Genomic DNA, 20,755 nt, shown 5'->3' with positions numbered 1-20,755 from the left:
TGGTGGGCTGCCGTCTATGGGGTCGCACAGAGTCGGACATGACTGAATCGACTTTAGCAGCAGCAGCAGCAACGTCATTTTAATATGGGACAGTTTTTGCTCCTGAAGAAATGTGCCCTTTGATTTTTACTTTTTTAGAATTTTCAAACTATGGATCACTTCAAATCTATTTCTAATAGACATTTTGTGGAATACAAAAAAAATTTGAGAATAACACCTCCCCTATCCAAGTTTCAGTTTATTTGGAGATACTACTGTTTCATGAAATAAAGGCATCCTGACCCAAGGAAAACAAAAATGATAGCTGTTACTAATACATACTCTCTCTCAAAGTCACTTAGTCATGTCCTACTCTTTGCAACCTCATGGACTGTACTGGCTCCTCTGTCCATGGACTTCTCCTGAAAGACTGCTGGAATGGGTAGCCATTCCCTTCTCCAGGGTTTCTTTCCAACCCAGGGATCGAACGTGGGTCTTCTGCATTGCAGGCATATTCTTTACCATGTAAGCACCAGGGTGGCCCCACTAATACATATTACATATGCATTTACTCTTCACAACAACCTATGAGGTTTATACAATACTGGCCCTATTTTGCAAAGGAGAAGACGCTCACCAGTGTCTTATGGCTGGCAGTGCAGAACCAGATTTAGCCCTGGAGTCAACCACCATGCTATACTCCCACTAAAGAGGGCCAGTGTTCCTAAGATGACACAAAAGAACAAAAGAGTTTTCAGGGCTCTCTAAGGTGCTATTGTTTTAAGGATAAGAATGAATATGCAGTTTTTGCCAATTATTTGTAAAATGTAAACCTGGTTTGACTTTGGAATCAGTGGGAAATTATTTCAAAGTCTCTGTTTGAGACTATAGAATTAGTCTCAAAATTAAATAGATTTAAAGCTTAAATGTTAAAGAAGAGCAAGCAGCTAGAGGAAATTGTTTATGTAAATTAAGATGAGAAAGGCCTCTGAGCACAGCACCAAAAACACAGTGACATTCTAGAGATATGGCTCCACAAAAATTTAAAGTCACCTAGCTATGAAAAGGGCTTCCCTAGTAGTTCAGCTGGTAAAGAATCTGCCTGCAAAGCAGGAGACCCCAGTTCTATTCTTTGGTGGGGAAGATCCCCTGGAAAAGGGATAGGCTACCTGCTCCAGTATTCTTAGGGTTCTCTGGTGGCTCAGACTGTAAAGGATCTGCCAGCAATGCAGGAGACCTGGGTTTGATCCCTGGGTTGGGAAGATTGCCCTGGAGGAGGGCATGGCAACCTATTCCAGTGTTCTTGCCTGGAGAATCCCCATATACAGAAGAGTCTGGCAGGCTGCAGTCCATTGCAAAGAGTCAGACACGACTGACTAAGCACAGCACAGTACATACAGTGAATTAATAGAAGAATCAAGTTATCATATAGTAAAAAGTCATACAGATGTGAAAACTGCAAAGGAATGTCATATAAGGTGATAACATACTTACATTCTGAATGGATTTATTACCTCAATCCTATAGGTGAGAGAGGAGAAGGCAATGGCACCCCACTCCAGTACTCTTGCCTGGAGAATCCCATGGACAGAGGAGCCTGGTAGGCTGCAGTCCATGGGGTCTCTAAGAGTCGGACATGACTGAGCGACTTCACTTTCACCTTTCACTTTCATGCATTGGAGAAGGAAATGGCAACCCACTCCAGTGTTCTTGCCTGGAGAATTCCAGGGATGGGGGAGCCTGGTGGGCTGCCATCTATGGGGTTGCACAGAGTAGGACATGACTGAAGCTACTTAGCAGCTGCAACAGCAGCATAGGGGAGAGAAAATAGTATAATATGAATAACATACATTTCTCTTTTGGAAAGGAAATTATAAAATTTTTTTAAAACACATCTTTTAATTCAGGGAACCATATTAAAAAAATAGAAAATGAAAAGAAAAATAACTTCTACCTAGAAATTCTTTTTATTCAGGTACCCATGCTGTAAATCACTTATCTTTATTAATCATTCAAACTAGAGGATGTAGAATATTTGCAACCCCTAGAATCAAAGAACTTTTTTAGCAAAAGTAAGTTTGAACTTCAGATTGCCTTACTGTGAAAGTTAAGTTCTAATGTGCCAGCTTTTAGACTAGTCATTCTATGTAAAAAGATAAGTATCTCCTTATAAAATGATTTTCTTTCCTACCTAAACTGTAACCTTTTTGTTTTTCAACACTTTCAGAACATGTAGAGATAATTATGAGATATGATAAGGCACAAAGACTGTAAGAAAAAGTTTGGTTTATAAATTGAATTTATTTTAATCACTTCAGATATATCTGCACCTACAAAGAATGATCTCTCAAAAAGATTAGCCTTTGTTTTTCCAAAATTGAAATATGCCAGAACAGCCTTGCTTGACTAAAAAGCAGGCCTGTGATAGCTTCTAAATCTAAACATAATAACCCTATTGTGTGACTTTATTCATTCTTAAATGACATTTTTTTCATTTTTTAATGACAGTTTTATCAGCAATAAGTATATTAAGTGTACAACAGAGCACTTTTGATTAGTCTTTATAGCTTAACTATCCTGAATTATATTTGGGGGTTGTGAGAGTCAACACTATGTGTTCATTGCATAATTTTCTCTTTCTGGGCACATGCTGCTGCTGCTAAGTCGCTTCAGTCGTGTCCGACTCTGTGCAATCCCATAGACGTCAGCCCACCAGGCTCCCCCGTCCCTGGGATTCTCCAGGCAAGAACACTGGAGTGGGTTGCCATTTCCTTCTCCAATGTATGAAAGTGAAAAGTGAAAGTGAAGTCGCTCAGTCGTGTCTGACTCTTAGCGACCCCATGGACTGCAGCCCACCAGGCTCCTCCGCCCATGGGATTTTCTAGGCAAGAGTACTAGAGTGGGGTGCCATTGAGGAAAACTAAATTACAGCAGTCCTTGACCTTATAAACATTCCATTTGCTCTTTCAGCCTTTTCCTTTCCACAGCAGCATTGGAAGCCACATGTTCTGCCTCTTAGATCTACAGTGATAGAAGCTGGGTCCCTGGGCTATCTCTTACAAGAGACCCTCTTAGGAAAACTGCCTGGTCTACATCATAGTGACATCATTACAAAAGAGATGTTTGTTTCATTAAATTATTGTGGTTTGGGAATTTTTACATAGTGTAGTCTCAACCGTTCTAATAGAGGTTTGCATTATTAAAGCAATTAGCTGATTTAAAATATCGATTGGTAGGTAAAACTATCATTGTTCGAAAATGAAAAAGAGCAACAATAATGAAAATGGCTGAAATGATGACTCACTTTTATCAAAACTGAAGAATCAAGTTGACATAAGTGAACTATAAGTGATTATTCCTTTAACAGCATTTTAGTAGAATATGGAAAATAGATCTCTTGTGTTTTATAAAGTTCTCTATGTTGAAAGCTAAGAACATTTTCTGTATGGTAAAGCATTTTCACATTTTCCTTGGAATAGCTGAATTATAGAATTCTCAGTTATGAACATATTTTGATTTTGAATTTAAGAACATGATTTTTCATAGAAAATATAGTCATACTGTATTATTTCACATCTGGCCATTTGTATACCACCATCATTTTTTTGGTTGTTATTAGGTCACATACTCCCTATGCTTTAAGTAACATACACCAATTCTCATTTTAATATATATTTTCTACCAGATATTAAAATAAATACTTAGCTATTATAATACAAATGATCAGGGATGGTCACAAATTAATCTTGTTGTCACCTGTGATATAAATACCTCTCTTATAAACCACTCTTATAATAAAGGATGGCTAAGTTCCCAGGTAACCACATCACATCCACCTTTCCCCCAAATAACACCAAGTTTGTTAAAATATTACTATATTAGATAAGTTTGTTGAAATATTAATTTGTATCTATTCTCCCCATATGCTCCCTCTACACCCTTCTCCCATTTTTATCTCATAACAAGATTTTGTAGTTCTCTGTTTCAAGGTTTTTGGACTGAAAGAAAGCAGAAATGACTTTGATCTTTAACTCATGGTGTGTCCTGAAGATGAACTTAGGATTAGTAAGGTGTTTAGAAGTATTCCCCAAGACTTGATGGTAGAGGAGGGCTGTGAGTCCAGGAAGGCTCTGGCAGTAACCAGGGAGGTGACCAGACCTGGGGGCAGGGGGGTGACTGTTAGGTGCAGTCAGAAAGGCTGCATCACAGGCATGAGGACTTCCAGTTGCACTCAGTGTGCACTCTCCTGGGGGGCAGACCTCTGAAAAGCCTGGGACTCCCGTTGGGCCACAGCACGTGTGGGAGACGGTGTCTGTGTGGGACTCTTACATTTCCAGATGCTCTTGATGCAGCTACAGACCCCAGACACTTGGTACAAATGGTTTGATCTCATTTGCAGAGTGGGACAGAGATGACACCAGAGTGAATAAATTTCCTGCTAAAATGGTGGAATGGGGCCACCAGACTGGACTCTAGCTGATTTAGAGGAAAATTTTAAGCATGGTATTCTCGATACAGCTCAGTTTGTAGACTAAGATCTATGCTTTCTACATTAATAAGATCATTCTGCCAATAGAATCTAACCACATTTTAGCAGCTTTTCTGAGGGAACTGTATTTTACTTTAACATGGCAGTACTATATTTCTCCAACCCAGATGTTAGTATCAGCCCCTCAGGTCCTCTCCCCATATACACACACACCTACCCGCCCACCCCCCCAACACACACAGATGAACACACACCCCAATACAATACTCCTAGGTGTACAAGCCAATGAGGGCTCCTCCCTCTAATTTTTCACACTGTAGGACCTTTAGCCAACAAAAATAGAAATCTCTTGTGAAAAACACGTATAGAAACTTCTCTAAAGAAGCCCTGAACGAGCAATGGGGAAAGCCTCATCGTTTATGATCATTGGTAAGAGAAACCATAGAAAATACTTTGGAAAATGGTATGCCTTTGCTCATTGATTTAATTACTATTTCATAAAGTATCAACAAGTAGCTCCCTTGAAAATTTTCAGATCTATTATCTGTTAAGAAACTCAAGTGTTGACAACTCAGGTACATTGATTAACATGGTATTATGATACATAAAATATGACCTTTCCAGAGGTTTGTTTATTGCCTTTATAAAAGTATGTGTGTATTAGTTGCTCAGTCGTGTCTGACTGTCTGCAACCCTATTGACTATACGTAGCTCACCAGGCTCCTCTGTCCATGGAATTGTCCAGGCAAGAATACTGGAGTGGGTAGCCATTCCCTTCTCCACGGGATTTTCCCTGCCTGGGGATCAAACCCAGGTCTCCTGCATTGCAGGCAGATTCTTTACTATCTGAGCCACCACGGATCTGGCTTTATAAAAGAAAAGACTCTAACATTATCAACTTTTCTAAGGTTATATTTGAATAATGAAAGTGAAAGTGAAGTCGCTCAGTCGTGTCTGACTCTCTGTGACTCCATGGACTGTGGCCCACCAGGCTTCTCCATTTTCCAGGAAAGAATATTAGAATGGATTGCCATTTCCTTCTCCAGGGGATCTTCCCCAACCAGGGATTGCCATTTCCTTCTCCAGGGGATCTTCCCCACCCAGGGATCGAACCTAGGTCTCCCGCATTGCTGGCAGACGCTTTACCCTCTGAGCCATCAGGGAAGCTAAAAGCTACTCAGTGTTTGTTAATATTTGTGTAGATATTTTAATGACACTGAGCAAAATTTGTTAATTCTTCTAATGCAACACTCTTCATTCTGCCTGTCATTTTTATATATTTTGTAGGTTTAAAGGTTGAATAACCTGAGAAGAATCCTGAGTTTTCCCACAAGGGATACTTAAATTCTACTGAGAATTGTTAGCTAGCGCTGATTTTTCTGCTTTTGCTAAAGGATATCCATGCCTTGGCATGGCGCCTCCAAAGTATAGCTGATTTGTATTCATCCAGATTCCCTAAATGATCTTTCCCCAAATGCAAGCTACCGAATTAATACAAACCATATGTTACTAAATAAGAAAGAATTCTAGCTCATATGAGCTACCAAATTAAAATTTAATAAAAATGGAAAGACTAACTCCCTCTTGAATATGACCTCGGCAGAAGGTCATTATTTTTCCTCCTAGAGGTCCTGAAACATGAAATTGAAAACAGGTAATGTACTACCTCCACTCACCCCGTCACCTTCTATTCAGTCAGTGTTCTTCTTCTTACCTTCTTTACCAGAACCCAGTAAGTCATTCAAAGGGAAGGAAAATATGAGACTAAAATTAATAAGAAAATAAAGAAGAATAGGGTGAAGTTTGACAATGAAGCTTTATTTCCCTCTAACTATAGCTGTAAGCCATTAGTTGAAAAATTTAATAATATACTAAGGTTTCCTATTACACGTTTCATTCTAAACAGTAATGCACCTTAACAGCTTCCCACTCCATGATTGACCAGTAATTCAACAAGAGTGATTTCTTTGTATGGAAAGGTACTTTCTTATACTTTTAAAGAAGAAAATCAAAGTAGATGTCACTATGAGGTTATCATTATACCATGGGGGGAAAGAAAGTAAGTAATGCTATTTTTGAAATATTTTGAAAGAAAGTAAGTAATGCTATTTTTGAAAGGTTTTAAAATATAAATGTTTGGATTTTTAAAATTACTATGATTTATCAAAGATCTCAATACAAGCATTACTTAATATATTTTCTAGGATTTGTATAATTTTCACTACTACATGATTTTAAATTGTTAATGTTTAGTGTAAAAATCAGAAATTCATCGAGTGGTATAGCTCTTGAGAGATATTAAGTCACACTGGAAAATTAAGCTCTTCACTAATTTCCTATTTGTAAATTATCAGTTAATTTGAAACAGTTTCTCTTTGTTTTAAGACAAACCAAAGATATAAATGAAAATAAATAAATAATAGCACCCAGTAAGAAATCTGTGCTTAGAGAGATAACTAAAAAATAGAGTGTAGATGTGTAGCCATCTGGAGAATAAGAAAATCAAAACTAATAGGCAGCATTCAGAATTTATTAAAAAGAAATTATGCCAGGAGCTTCTTATTGCAGTTTTCTGTGGAAGTGTTCAAATTAATGAGTAAAGAAATACATTATACACTACATATTTGGGCCCTAGTGATATCATTTTATACATGATCTCATGGCATAATATTTGCTAACTAATCTAAATTAACTTGGCTATAAATGCTATCATACTGATTGAAAATTTGCTAGCATACCACAAAAGCAGCCAGTTATAATGAATGACACAGTTTGATGAAATTGCCTAGAGCCAGAGGGATGATATTGGATCATCTGTGACATCAGATTATAAAATGCAAAGAAATTAATAAATCTGAAAACAGTTGAGATATCAAGCAGGTATAAAATAAAGAGTAGAAAAGAAAGGAGATGTAATGAAAATTACGTAAGTCAAAGAAACCAGCAGAAGTTCATTACCACCTTCAGGTGGGGTTGACAGTGGGATCCAAAATGGTTCCCGTCATCATCACAAGTATAATTTTGACAAGTCCACTCCCATTTGCTACTTCCAAATCTAAATGGGGGAGGAAGGAGAGAAAAAATAATTTAAAATATTCTTCACCACTGTTATCTAAATCAGTCCTTCAAAATTTCCCCCAAATGGCAACAGTTCCAAAATCAAATTCCATTACCAGTTGATGTTTTCCTGCTGCATCTTTGAATGAAGAAATATGTGTTTTATTTCTCTTTGAAGCCACAGTGTACGGCATCTATTAAGTATTCAAAACTGTTTCTTGAATGAACACTGTTTGAGAGAACATCTCCAGAATGTCAGTCTTAAGTGGTGATGATTAATGGAGCAAAAGAGAAAATTGCTTTTAGTTTATTCCACTGAAGAGTTAATTAAATACAAAAAAAAGAAAAATTTAAGCAGTTCCTGGGCCTATTTCCTAGTGCTGTGCTGTCCTATACTATAGACAGTAGCCATAAAATTTTAAAATTAAAACTTCTATTCTTTAGCTACACTAGCCACTTTCCAGTACTCAGTAATCACTGAGTATCAGGTATCAGGTATCAGTGGCCTCTGCATTTTAGAACAGTTCTATCATTGAAAAATCTTTTGAACAACACTGTTCCAGAGCATGTCAGTAGCATATCATCATTTTCTATGCATATTTTCTAAACTGTATATTCATTTATTTATTCAAAAATACTCACTGAATATACCTTCTATACTAGTCACCAAAAATACAAAAATGAATAAGACCCCTGTTTTTAACCATTTAGAATCTTTCATAGGAGAATATTAGTGATCAGATAGTCACAGTCTAGTGCCATGCATGGGCAGTTAATATGAAGAAAGCACAAAAATTGATGCAGAAGAGTACTAAAGATTGATTATTGAAGTAATCAAGGTAAATGTTTTTTTAATTAAGGCAGAGGAAGTAGAAATGGAGAGAAGGAAGAACCAAAAGGTATTTAAGAGGCATAAACAGCATGATTTGGTGAGAAATTGAGTATAATAGAAAAGATGCAGTTTAGAATAACTCCCAAGCTTCTAGCATGAGGGAATGAAAGAATCGTACCACCATTATCCTGAATTGAGTCTATATGAGGAAGGATTTAGTATGGTTTAGAGGAGAGATGGCTTTCAATTTTTATATATGGATGCTTTTTAATAGTTATAATGTATGTTTGTCCAAAATTCATGAGAAAGTTTGAGACTAGACTAGCTGGAGTTTGGGGTATTAATATTGTGGAGCTGGTAGTGGATGAGGTCACACAAAAAGGAATGTTGTCAATGAAAGCCAAGAAAACAAACATTAAGAACTTCTAGAGAAATTGCTGGGAAAACAGAAATGAACGGGATCATAGAAACCAAGAGAAAGGAATTCTAAGAAGGTGCCAACAACCTAAAGAGCTTCAAAAATAAGATATAAGATAAAAACTAGGGGGGGAAATATCCATTTAATGTGCCAATACGTCAGGAGTGACCTTAACATGAACATTTACCTTAAATGACACAAGCAGAATATTGGTATCAAGAAACCCATGAGTCAATACGTGGGGAAGAAGGAAAGATGTGAGTAGAACACTTTTTCCAGAAACTGAACAGATTTGAGATGGAAAGAGCTATACATGAAGTGATATGTAGATGCAGGAAGGGATTTTTACTCATTTGCTATTTCTATTATGGAAAAGGTTTGAGCACTTAGTGTAAAAGTTTCTGTGTCCATAGACCATGCTATAATGGGTCCATCTTAGCTGGTGTGGATTACTTGTAGCTTACCTATAGAGCCACTGACCCTTGGCCAATGCTATGGAATGCATTAGCTAAAGATAAATGATGTTTTGAAACTGTGGGCCTGTAAATTGTTGCAGATCAAGATATATCAGCCTGCAAGCACTGTTTAGTAATAATAATTGGATTTATAATTGTACTTAATTTCAGAGCCTGGAGGAGGGGGCTTTCAAATTAGAGTCTAGCAGCATAGCTAGAATATATGTTTTATGAGGAGTTCATGATAAGAGATCTCCATCATGAGCAATTTTGGGTTTGCTGCTTAGGAGGTGCTTGAGATGTGCACACATAGTGGTTAGACCAAGAATACCTGCGAGACCCAGAGATGGGAGAATAAAGAAATCTATGCCTGAGATCTCTGGACCCTTCCCTGTGAATGTCTTTCTTCTATTGTTTCTGTGCTATATCCTTGTACACTTGTTCCAACACCATAAGCTAAGTAAACTAAGCTCTGTAAATCTGTGGAATACTGAGGGTGATTAACACATAATTAACACTGGATGACATAATTTTAATAGCAAAAGTCCTCAGTTTTTCAGTCTCTTGAGTAATTTGTCACACACAAGTGTAATTTAGGGGCTCAATAATTACAATTCCTGAGGCTAGGTTTTTTCTCAAGGGAAAAAAAAAAAAAACAAATATAGTTTCATTTTCACAAAACAAGTTTAAAGTAAAAAAAAAATTGTCCAGTTAGCCATGAAATTTGTTACTAACAACAGCACAGGGATATTTGAATAACTGATTTTCCAGCCAAACTATTTGATTGGTTCATTAAGAGAAGAATCTATTTTAGATATTCACACCTTCTTGGTTGTACTCTTTCACTGTATTTTCAACCATTTCTTTACCTCTCCATCTTCACTGTGTAATTTCACATGCCCAAGCATCCCATCCATTTCTTTGGTTTATGATTAAAAATACAAAGTTTTTCCATCATCCCCAACAGTGGAGTGAATCCCTTCAGTTCACACAGAAAAGACTTTTAATTACCTCTGTTCACACAAAGATCCTATAAGTACTTAGGAAAGGAAGCCAGATGGCAATGTTCATAGATATAAACTAAGCTGAAATAGAGTGATATAGTTATACAAGGAGGAGACAATTTAATAAAGTGCTAAAGGACATAGATTTTAAATCAGTTAGATGTGGAATAAAATTCCAGATGGACTCCAAGGTATGACCCTGAGAAGGGTACTTAATGAATTTGAGCATCAGTCTCCGCCACTGGAAAATGGTGAAAACAGTAATGCTTCACAGTGTTACTATGAGGATTAATGTAACATATATATGCAAACTGTTTAGTCCATTGACCAGCATATAATAAGTGCTTAATAAATGGTAATGATTTAAATTCAGTGAATAAGGGTTCAATAGCAAATTATATGTTCATGAATATAATCCTTAACCTTTCCAAATCTCTCCACATCTCAGTTTTTTTTTTCAAATAGAGTAAAATTAAATTTACTTAGCTGAATTTTCATGAGCATGGAGGGACTGAATATATAAATGGTCAATGACCAGATCACATATAAAAATAGAATTCTAACCCACAGTCTCTGCACCAAACAATCCAGAAGCCAAACCAAAGCCTCTGCAGCAGATCATCCCCAAACAGTCAGTGCTTCGTCAGTTACTTCCAGCTCCCCTAGTATTTGCCTGCACTTCTAATTTAGGACCAACCAGAGAAGCCCAAATAAACTCCTCAAACCAACCTCAGAGGGTGCTCCACTTCCAGAGCCCGCCTCCAATTTCCCCATGTCAGCAGCTTCCGGTCAGAGCATACCTGAATCCTTTCTCTTTTCGACTATAAAACTTTACCACTCCTCCGTCTGCCTTTCAGTTTCTATCCTAAGCAATGATGGTGGCTGACTCCCTTGCTATAGCAAGCTCTGGATAAAAAAAACTATCCATTTGTTTTCATTTGAGTGGTCTTTTTTTCCACAACATTATAACTGAGGTTAACCTCAGTTCAATGCCAATTTTAAAAGGCCACATATATTTTATTAGTGTTATTATTGTGTGGTAAACAGACATGATCATTAAGGCTCACCCATGCAACCATCTGCTTGTGGCTGTACTACTTTTCCATCAGGTATGTAATACAGATGCTCATGATCAATTCATTTCTCTCCCTGCATCATTACCAATACCTATTCTTGGACTGCTATTAGTGTTCCAGGTGCTTAAACTCTCTTCTTTTCCTTTCTGATCATATATCTTACCTTCTCTGTTTTGTGTGGACTCACATCTAGCATTTTAGCAATTCTCTAGTCAGCATTCTCATATACCTAGATAATTCTGAGTAGACAAATACTCCTTTTTCCCCAGAAAGGGGGCTCATTTCTTTTGAGCGTTTCCCCACTCCATCCACGTGGTTTGATAGATGCTATGAATTCTAGTAGCCCATCCCATACATGAATGCTGTACAAACAGGCAGGTTGAACCAACTGGGGTCAAGAACAGTTGTCCTAGGCCATTTCTAGATTTTTCTTATTAGGTATAAGACTGAGAATCTTTTAGTCTCAGAGCTCACAAATTCCCAATTTGTGAGATTTTCAGAGCTTTTGGAAGTCATGGTTCTAGCCTGGTGGAATAAATAATCCATTGTGAGAATGATGTCTGTATTCAAAAAGCAAAAGAAAGAAGAGTGTATGCAGGTATCATTCACTGCTCTAGGAAACAGAGAAGAAAGAACAGTTTAGTTGAGTATGGGCTTATGCTGAGTCTTGGACAAGAGCAGAGGAGAGAAAGCAAGGTTGTAGATAAGAGCTAATGCAGTTACCACCATGCCAAGACTTCACTCAGGGACAAGGGGAGGATTAACTTCACACTCAGATTTTTAATAGTTTTGGAAACTAGCCAGATATGGTTAATAATAAAGCCTTCAGAATACAACAATAAAATGAGAACTGTTATATACCTGAGATGAAAATGCAGCAGTCTCACATATAAATGTCTAGATAATTGTTCAACATAAACTGAAAGTGAAAATCCTTCACATTGTTGATGTGTCTGACAACTAGCTATCCATTTTTCTCTGAGTTCTTGACTTTGGTAAGTTTGCTATTGCCATAGCAGGACCAAGAAAACTTATTGGGATAGAGGGAGAATATCTCAAGAATGCTACACTTGGGTCAGGCTGCCCAGACATGTCATGCAGTAGTAAGTAGACCTGCTGCTGCTGCTGCTAAGTCGCTTCAGTCGTGTCCGACTCTGTGTGACCCCATAGACAGCAGCCCACCAGGCTCCCCCGTCTCTGGGATTCTCCAGGCAAAAACATTGGAGTGGGTTTCATCCATTTCTCCAATGGATGAAAGTGAAAAGTGAAAGTGAAGTCACTCAGTCATGTCCGACTCTTAGCGACCTCGTGGACTGCAGCCTACCAGGCGCCTCTGTCCATGGGATTTTCCTGGAAGCTACCAAATCAACTCACAAATATTTATTGACTAACCAATGAATGTCAAGAAAGAAATCATAGAAAATGCTTTGAATTGGGAGTCAGGAGACCCTTAGTCTTCCAGGTCTGAAATTTGCAAATTCTTGACCTTGATCAAGTCATTTAACAGGCCCTGAGCCTCATTTTTCTCATCTGCAGAAGGGAGGGGTGATAGACCATCTCACTGGAGGCCTTATAGAAATCCGGCCACACAACAAGAGATGAGCTGCATCCGGGAGCAAGCAAAGCTTCATCTGCTGCTCCCCATCGCTGTCATTACTGCCTGAACCATTCCCCTCCCCTCAAAAAGAGTGCCTTCCCAGAAACCAGTCCCTGATGCCAAAAAGATTGGGGACTGCTGGAAATACAAAATCCCCAGCCTCTTTCCTAAGATGTGCAGTATTTGGGCAAGGCACTTGAAAGATGAAATATCAAAAGAAGAAATATAAATAATAATTCAAAGTAATAATACTCGAGCCCCACACTATTATAAGCAAAATAAAAGGTAGAAATAATTATTTTAAAAGAGTAAGACCTTAGGGATGCAATATTAGACAACGTGAAGTTCAACTGGGCGGCCAGTGGAGGGAGACTTTCCCTGCCTCCCTAAGGCCCTGAGGATTTTTCTCATATACTCGCTGAGTGACAGTTTCGCCTCAGCCTCCAAGAGGAGACTGATAGCTAAGGGATGGACCGAATGGGATAGTAACCCAGGCGGAGGCGGCTCAGGGTACTCGGGTCTGTATGCCGCCGTGTAGGCGGCTGGAGAGCTGGGAGCTCCGGACTCACCAGCTCATCTGTCTCACCGCACTTCGCCTGTCCAACCCCGCCGGCTCCGCGGCGCCGGCGACCGAGGCCCCTGGGTCAGTTACCGGGTGTCCAGGCAACCGCTGCGGCAGCCGCTTGGGACCGCGGGGTCGCGCTCTCCTGTGCCTCCCAGCCGGTCCTGTGCCTGCTGCGCATTTCCTCCGCGGACCGGTGCTGCTGGGCTCTATGCGCGCGCTAGGCTATTCTGCGCCGTCAGCTCCCCACTCTTATTTCTTTTCTAACCAGTTCAGTCCCACCAAACTCCTTTCGGTCTGTAGTGAAGGGGGACGCGGAGGTGGGGGGTGCGGCGGGGGTAGGGGGGCGGGGACTACAAGCAAACTGCAGCAGTTATGATTAGAATCAGGATCAGATTTCTTTAGGGCTTTCCAGGTGGCGCGATAGTGAAGAAGCCGCCTGCCAATGCAGAAAGACGCAGGTTCGACCCCTGGGTAGGGAAGATCCCCTGGAGTAGGAAATGGCAACCCACAGTCCGTGGGGTCACAGAGGAGGACACGACTGAGCACATGCCCAGAGTTCTTTAAGGTGAAAACAGCAGAATTCCGTTTCTTTGCCCCTGAATGGTACGTTTCTGATATCCTACCCTCACCATCACCTCTTTAGAGAAAATCTTACAGCTTCTGCTGTCCCAGTGCGGGGACCACAGGTGATAAGCTCCTTTTGGTTTGATTGTTCTTTCTAAGGTGACGTCAGTATCGAGAAACTTAAACAAACTAGAAGGAAGGATAGGAAATATTTGCTTTGTGTCCAGAGGTTGAGGTGGGGAACGTGATGAATTGAAGACATTTAGATAGCATATTCAAAAGCAGAGATATTACTTTGCCAACAAAGGTTTGTCTAGTCAAGGCTATGGTTTTTCCTGTGGTCATGTATGGATGTGAGAGTTGGACTATGAAGAAGGCTGAGCACCGAAGAATTGATGCTTTTGAACTGTGGTGTTGGAGAAGACTCTTGAGAGTCCCTTGGACTGCAAGGAGATCCCAACCAGTCCATTCTGAAGGAGATCAGCCCTGGGATTTCTTTGGAAGGAATGATGCTAAAGCTGAAACTCCAGTACTTTGGCCACCTCATACGAAGAGTTGACTCATTGGAAAAGACTCTGATGCTGGGAGGGATTGGGGGCAGGAGGAGAAGGGGACGACAGAGAATGAGATGGCTGGATGGCATCACTGACTCGATGGATGTGAGTCTGAGTGAACTCCGGGAGTTGGTGATGGACAGGGAGGCCTGGCATGCTGCGATTCATGGGGTTGCAAAGAGTCGGACAGGACTGAGCGACTGAACTGAACTGAACTGAACTGAAGGGTTTATTTCTAATAAAACACATTTTTGAAGTGTGATTCATCTCAAAAAATGTTAAGTGTCACAAAATACATACCTAAACTTTGTTTCCAGCTCAGTGAATATACTGTGACCTGAAGTTAAAGTGTTTTCAAAAGAAGAGTCTTGTGCCTTACAGTATGCTCACCAAATGCCTTCTTGGATGAAATCAAACACTAAATGATGAATTGAAGATGGTTAAAAACATAAGATCAGAATAAAGATTAGTATTCTTATGTAGTCAAATCATATTTCCAGGCAACACTGGATACAGGCAAAGGTCTGGCAAGGTTAAGGAAGCAAAATCTATTACCTTAAGAGGCAATTCAATTAGTAATCCTTTTTAGTGGAGGCCCTACCTGGAATAAGATCATTCCAGCCAAAGATGTAAGAGAGGAAGCAATAACAAGCAACCTGGAGAGAGGTCTTAATCTTAAATTCATATATGCAGAAGCAGAGCTCTTTTTGTAATTAAAAAATAGATTCCAGAATGCACTCTCCAGTTTCCCATCTTCCTCCATTAATTATTTAAATTTGACATGTTAGCAATACAATGTTAAATTTAAACCAAATGAATCATTTGCATACCAGTAAATATATATTCATGAGACTTCAAATCATCTAAGAGAGTATATTAAAGCAATACCTAGCCTTTTTTCCACCAAAAAAACTTTACCTACTAGAAACTTCATTCTTGAAATTTTTTTACTTAATTAATTAGAACTCATTGATTCATAATTTCTATACATGCAATTATGGTAGAATTCTAAAGTGAACCCCAAGGACCCTGACTCCCTGGTATACATGCCTTGAATACTTCTGGGCTTTTAATAGGATGGATTGTATTCTGGTAATTAGCTTGTTATATGACACCGTTGGCTCTAAGGGAGATTATCCAGGGTGAGTTGGACTTAACTGGGTGAACCATTGAAAGGAACTGGCCTCCTCTTGGAGTCAGACCTCTTCCTGGAGTCAGAGATTTGAAGCTTCAGAGGAGCACTGGACACAAGGGATATTCTTTTTGTCAGCTTTGAAGATTGAGAGGCCCTTAGCAGGAAATGTAAGCATCCTCTAGGAGTTGAGTATGGCTCCAGCAAGGAAATTGAGGACCTCAGTCCTACAGCCTTCAAGGAACTGAATTTTACCAACAATCTGAATGGGCTTAGAAGAGGACACAGTGTTCCAAATGAGATTGTATCCTGCCAACACCTTGACTTCAGCCTTATGAACCCTGAGCAGACCACCCAGTCAGCCTCACCTGAATTTCTGACCTACAGAACTGTGAGCTAATTGTGTTGTAGCCTGCTACATTTGTGCAATTTGTTACCTAGCAATAGAAAACTTACACACCTATTAACTTACTTCAAATGAACAAAAGTAGGAATTTTTTAATAAAGATACAGGGTTATCTCAGGAAACCCAGGGCAGGATTGTAGAAGAAACTCAAATGGACCAAACATCAGACACTGCAAAATGAAATCAGTACTAGACCTATTGTCATAAAGAACACAGTGGATAAGGTTATCTTATTAGCAAATAGAAAAAACAGTTTTTTTAAGAAAATAAAACAGAAGTAGCTGATTTTTCTATAGCAAGAATTAAAGGATAGATTGAAATATTAACCATACATACAGAAAATAATGATCAAATACATTCCCTGCAAAACTATCACTCAAGAATGAGAACAACAACAAAAACTCCATATTTTGAAAAAAAAATGAAATTTACCATTGGCAGAGCTTACTGAACTATGTACTTTAGGAAAAATGAAACTAGTAAAGCTATTGAAAAGATGTGTGGTTAAATCTAAACAATCTGGCTGTATGACAACAGTCAACCATCCACTTGTCTTCCAGTTGTCCTTGGCTTTCTCTTCCTAATCATCTCCTATCCAATTACTCCTTAAGACCTACACATGCAACTGTTTTAATATATCTCCACTAGACTATTTCAAGAATTAGATTTAACAACAAAGTGCTCTGGGCCTCTTCTTTCTTACTTACACTGGAATTATTTAGAGCTGCTTTTAGATTAACTAAATGCATACCACACCTGCCATAGAAAATTGGCTGAATACTCCTATTTATTAATAATAATGTTTTATTAAGATGGACCAGAAGGGTCCTCAGCAGACAATTGGAATCGGCATCTAATTATATCTAACAGAGTGGCATGATATAAATTTTTCTAAATTAAAAATTATTGTTTTTGGCAGACATTCTCCAAAATTCAATTTGCTTATATCAAATTACTTCTTACAGCAACTTAGCTCATTTTTATGTTGTAAGTAATTCATACTGATGTACAATGAGAAAATAAGACATTCAAAAAGAGCATTACTGATGTTTTTCTATAATGATATATGATTCAAAATATTTCAAGATCAGAACCATTTTGCTCTATCATCAATGGTATAGAATTCGGAGACAGTCTTATATCTATTCATGTGCTAAAGATTACCATTTATGCTTTCTAAATTAAATTTTAAATGACCCTAAAGGCTTAACATGTTTAGAGATATGTCTGTTGCCACCCTCTGTAAATTGTGGTAATTTATCCAAGTAAGTGTGTCTGAATTTTCATCATAAGATTACATCCATCTCATCTGCTTTTAATAAAGCATATGGATCTGCTTTCAATCCATATGCATTATAAAATACCTGCAATACAGTACCTCATCAGAGTACATAACCTCAAATTCTCCCTAGGCAGTTTTATCAAAAGCTTGCCTGAAAGGATACTAGATGCAGAATATTTGTTGTTTTAAAGATGTAAAGTTATCTGCCTTTTCTAAATGTTTACAGCTCTTTTCCAGAATCAGATGCAGCCCTCGTCAAATTACCTATTTGAGCATTATTAGCTTCCCACATAATGGGATCATTTTTACTGTGACATTAATCTTTTAACTTTTATCAAAAAGCACTCTGATTAAAAAGACATATGAAATGTGCCAGGACATTAATAGTGGATGATAATGTCCATCATATCCACTCAATGGACCTATACAAAATTCTATGTAAGAAATTGGGGTATTTGTGTATGTATATGTGAGGGGGGGAGTGGGGGAGGAAGGGAGGGAAGGAAAGAGAGGTTGAGGAGACAATATTAAAAGAGATTAAACAGGCAGTTGTTTAACTCAAGAAATCAGTATAAACCGTGTATAAATTATGAGATTTATATAGATATATGAGTCTCTCCTTTTATCTTGTCTGCCAGACTCCAAGCTTAGTTTTAACAACCGTATTAGCCCTTTGGCCTTTATTTTCTACTGCAATAAACATTGCATTTGTTTTCATGGTATATTTTTATTGTATGCATGTGTGCCTGCTAAGTCACTTCAGTCGTGTCCAGCTCTTTGTGAACCAATGGACCATAGCCCAACAGGCTCTTTTGTCCATGGGATTCTCCAGGCAAGAATACTGGAGTCGGTCGCCATCCTCCTCCAGGGGATCTTCCTGATCCAGGGATTAAACCTATAGGACCTTACATTTGTTGTGAGAAACAATGACTTATATCAACATAAATCAAATGTTTTTATGAAGGATACTGCTCAATAAAGATATAACCTGTGAAAGTCCTATCATTCAATAAGCTATAAACATTAATTTCTGCACTGCTGGGGGAAAATAAGTTGCTATTTCTCATTCAGTCATGATGCCGTCTGGGCCATAACATTGTCTTAGCACATTGAAATGTTGCCTATAAGATAGCATTGACTAAAGCAGAATCTAGTGTGTTAGAATTAATCTCAGTAGTGAAAAGTAGCAGACTTGCAGTCTGCTAAAGGCACAGTACTCACATCTCCAACCTAAGCAGCATAGTGAAGAATTATTCTGGTGGTTTTGGTATATTAGCTATGCCAGAATCCTTATCTCAACTATGTGTGCAAAGCAGAACTTTTGGTAGCAGGCACCATCTTAGATTTGAATGTCTTTACCTCTTTTGATTTTTCCTTCCCCCTTTCAAGGGGTAGAGTCCTAATATTCTTGTGGGAAATTGTCTCATCGTCAAAAAAGTCATGTAAGAGAGATGAATAGATAAATAAGTACATCCATACATATATACATATCATGAGCAAATCTCATGAAGTACCTTTCATTAAAAACATTAATGAAAGGGGAAAAAAAGAATCTTCTATCTTTACTCAAAGCTCTATCCGTGATCAACGAGAAGGACCATTTGTAATTTCTAAGTTTACTTATTGATATTTTGCTTTTCCTGAGAAAGTTTTGGATAACAAATTGTATTATTCATGCTATTATTTATTTGTGCAGCGTTGGTGGTGTAGTGGTGAGTATAGCTGCCTTCCAAGCAATTGATCCAGGTTCTATTCCTGGCCAATGCAGCGGGCCGACCTTGGGCTTCCCTGGTGGCTCAACTGGTAAAGAATATTGAATACTGCCACATGCCAGCCTCTGCACATTTCTCTACTCAGATCTACCTCTTGGGTAGATATTATCCCACCCCCCCTTTTTTAAATGAAATTGTCATTGAGAATAAGTTAAAATGACTGGCCCAGAGGCACAATTAGTAATTAATGAAGTAATATTCACACAAAATTGTGACTAAAATCAGTGCTTTTCACAATACACCACTCACAGAGCCTGTTTTATAAGAAAATATAAAAGACCATCCCAAATAGGTGTTTAATTATTGTTTACTCCACTTATGTCCTATGAAACATGAACCAGCCAAGATTGTCATAATAACCAAGAAGGACATGAGGATTAGAGTCAGAAGGAAAAAAAACCTGTTTTCTTTAGTTGGGATTCTGTCAGGAAATAGGTGAAACACTCAAGTAACAAGTGTTTTAGAGCAAAACTTAATAAAGTTTCTTAATAAAGTTTTGCTTTATTAAACTTATTTACACAGAGCACCAGACAGGAAGCAGTATAGAATTAGTTGAAAGCAGACTTAGGTTAGTCGTAAATGTACTCTGAAAAATCTATGGGAATTCCTAAAAACTTCTCTAAGTGTATTTGATATCATTAAAAAAAAGAGAAAGTGGAATCATACAAAACGCCCAATGAAACCCCCCAAAAGGCAGAAACAAAGGGGAAGACTTTTTAAAAAGAAACAAATTCAACAGACTGAAAACTGATATTACCTGACTTCAAAACTACTATAAACCTACACTTATCAAGCAGTGTGATTTTAGCAAGAGAACATACAAACAGATGAATGGAACAAAATAGAAAGCCCAGATACAGACCCAAACAAATACAGTCAATTAATCTGTGACAAAAGAGCAAAGGCAATTCAGTGGGAAAATATAGTCTTTCAACAGATGATTCTGGAACTACTAGATGTGCTCAGTCCCTCAGTTGTGTCTGACTCTCTGTGACCCCATGGACTGTAGCCCACCAGGCCCCTCTGTCAATGGGATCTTCTGGGCAAGAATACTGGAATGGGTTGTTGTTTCCTTCTCCAAACTGCTAGATATCCACAAAGTTAAAAAAAAAATTTAGACCCTTCCCAAAAATATTAGCTTAAAATTGATCATAAGCCTCAGTGTAGAATGCAAACCTATAAAACTTCTAGAAAATAACAAAGGAGAAAATCTAGGTGACCTTAAGTTTGGTGGTGACTTTTTAGATACAACACCAAGAAAAGACAATCCATGAGAGAAAAAATTGATAAGTTGGACTTCATTAAAATGAAAACTATCTGCTCTTTGAAAGATGCTATTAAGAGAATGAAAAATCAAGCCATAGACTGGGAGAAAATATTTTCAAAACATATATCTTATATAGGACTGGCATCTAAAATATATTGTAAAACCCTCAAACCTCAACAATTAGAAAGCAAGCAACTCTTTTTATTATTTTTAATGGCCCAAAGATCTGACAGATACCATGATTCAGTTCTGATATCTGTGAAAGGAGGGTGGTAAGATGAGGCTATAGTGCAGCCCTATGACTGT

At 38.3% G+C, this 20,755-nt stretch overlaps 1 protein-coding gene across 1 annotated transcript in view; it reads right to left on the bottom strand.

Moving 5' to 3' along the window:
* The window catches only part of CCDC178 (coiled-coil domain containing 178), a 415,790-nt gene extending 402,228 nt beyond the window's left edge, over window positions 1–13,562 (bottom strand). The window contains exon 1 of the mRNA XM_061399651.1: window positions 13,477–13,562. The gene's annotated coding sequence lies outside the window, so the exon portion shown is untranslated. The remainder of the gene's footprint in view (window positions 1–13,476) is intronic.
* Between the last annotated feature and the right edge of the window lie 7,193 nt (window positions 13,563–20,755).

Source organism: Bos javanicus, chromosome 24, assembly GCF_032452875.1.
Source record: "Bos javanicus breed banteng chromosome 24, ARS-OSU_banteng_1.0, whole genome shotgun sequence".
NCBI classification, from domain to species: Eukaryota; Metazoa; Chordata; class Mammalia; order Artiodactyla; family Bovidae; genus Bos; species Bos javanicus.
This window is presented reverse-complemented; position numbering and strand designations above follow the sequence as displayed.